Source organism: Lutra lutra, chromosome 2 (assembly GCF_902655055.1).
Source record: "Lutra lutra chromosome 2, mLutLut1.2, whole genome shotgun sequence".
Lineage (NCBI taxonomy): Eukaryota > Metazoa > Chordata > Mammalia > Carnivora > Mustelidae > Lutra > Lutra lutra.
This window is the reverse complement of record NC_062279.1, coordinates 47,723,829-47,726,323: the sequence shown is the minus strand read 5'-3', so window position 1 is coordinate 47,726,323 and position 2,495 is coordinate 47,723,829.

Below are 2,495 nucleotides of genomic sequence, written 5' to 3'. Positions count from 1 at the left end.
CTAGAGCAAAGTTTGTCACCTAGGAGCTAGCTATTTCCAAGATCAGTATATGATCTGAATGCCTTCTGAGGTGATGAATAATTGCTAAGTTTACTTACCAGGTGAACCCCTCAGCAGAAGATGCTTCTCTCACAATTGGCCTGCCCAAATCAGCAAATTCTGAATGTCTTTCTTCCAAAGAGGAACTTGTCTATACGAGCTTGTCAGAAAACTCTGTACTATGTCATCTGCCATGGTGAGGGTTGAGCAGTGAATACATGAATGAGCCCCCCACCCGTTCAGCATGTGACCTCTTCCAACTTTGAGCACAAAATAACCTTAGTTTATCTGACAGAAAGGCTCTAGACAAAGTCCATGAGCTCAGAGAGCACTGGCTAAAAAAATCCTAATATGCAACCAGAGGTAATCTTGTTACTTAGTGCAGATCTCTCAATGATAAAACCACATTGTTGTTTTTATTCATGTTCACTCATGCAATTAAGGGGTGATATTTTATTTTCCCATTGGCAGAGGATGAGTAATGACTACTGAGAATATTACATATTTTACGTTACATTTTTTAGCCTATGAGTTTATAATCCATGAAAGAGACACTGGCCTTTGATGAACCCCCAAACTGTGCTAAGTGTTATAGTATACACTTGGGGGAGAGTTCTGGAGGAGTTCTGGAAAGAGGAATTTTAGGAAAATAAAAAGGGCTGTTGCTAACCTAAAATGAAAGAGGTTAGAGAAAGAGGGCGGAGGGTGGAGGTAGGGAGGGAGAGAACTGAAACAGGTTAGAACTGGGTTATGACTTAAGTGTGCACTTCAGTGTGGGTTCAAGGAGGACTGATCTCTTGGGGAGTGCTTTCTTTCTATCCCTAGGCATGTGTGTGCATGGGTGTGTGGGGTCCCATTCTGCCCTCCTTTAAAATCTAGGACCTCATTGTATTGAAGTCAGAACCTTCCATTTACCAGGCTGAGACCCAAACACAGTGGGGGTTGCTGCTAGAAACAGCAACATCTAATGGGGATCACTGTCTTCCTTTTCTTCCACTGGAACCTGAACAGCTTGACTCCTTTTTGCCCCTTTTGGGGCTGCTTCTGCACAACTTGAGTGGTGCCCCTCTCCCTAGCTGAGTGAGATGGACAGATCTCCCCTGTCTCAGTTACGATGCAGCAGCTGAGGCTGGGGACGCTCTCCTTGCAGGAGGAAGCAAGGAGAAGAAGGGATGGGAACGTGACTCTGGCAATGGCCAAGGATTCCTGAGTTTGAAGGGTGGCCTTCCACTTCTGCCCATCCCTTCTGCCATGCTCAGGGCAAAAACAAGCTCTAGCTGTCTATAATCACTACAGATCTGGTAGCAGCTTTCTCTCCTGTCACTAGGGTAGTGCGTGTCCCTGTGAATCTCAACCCTCGGAGAACCCAGTTTATGCACTACAACAGTGTCATCCTGTACGGTGACAAAGAGATTTCAATTGTTACTTACCTGAGCTGCATTTTAAAACAAACTTCAAAGGATGGTGGGTACCGAAGCCTTTCCCATCTCCCTAGACAGGCCACAGTGAATATCAAGGGCACTGTCTTTATGCTTCCCTTCCTAGGTAATTTTGCTTTCCTGAGTTCAGGTGTGTGCTCCTTCCATGGGCTGGGGTGTCTATTTCGATCAGATAAAGTAAGCGGTGTTTGGCAGTAGGACATCTGAAGGCTGAGGGGAGAGGCAGTAGCTGGGGTGCTCTGGTTGCTGACCACCAACCACACTTAACTCCCGAAATATCCCGGAGTATTCATTTCTTTCTTTTTTTTTTTTTAAACTGTTTTTGAGACTTTTTTTTTTTTTAAGATTTTACTTATTTATTTGACAGAGAGAGAGAGAGAGAGATCACAAGTAGGCAGAGGCAGGCAGAGAGAGAGAGAGGGGAGCAGGCTCCCTGCTGAGCAGAGCCCGATGTGGGGCTCCATCCCAGGACCCTGAGATCATGACCTGAGCTGAAGGCAGAGGCTTAACCCACTGAGCCACCCAGGCGCCCCATCCCGGAGTATTCAAAACAAAGTGTTCCCACCTGCTGCGACAGTCCTGGGCGTGATCACCGTACCCTCCATGATCTTAATATCTTTGTCCCCTTTCTTGCACATTTCTCTTGGTGTAATAAGCCGCAAATGTACATGCGGAAGCCTATGTGATCCTGCCAACATATTCTTTCCAACCCAGGTTAGAAACAGAGTAGCCATTATCTTGATTTGCTCAATCTTTTCTTTCTTTCTTTTTTTTTTTTTTAAAGGATTTTGATTTTATTTATTTGACAGATAGAGATCACAAGCTGGCAGAGAGGCAGGCAGAGAGACACGGGGAATTTAATCAATTTTCTATTAAATAAATGAACTGAGAGTGTTTAAACTTCTCAAGATCTGATTCACTGCAAAGACAAAACCTGAATCTAATTTTCCTTATGATCTGAGTGAACACCCTTCCTATTTTTTTTTTTTTAATCAAGTACAGAAGGGATCAACCGTC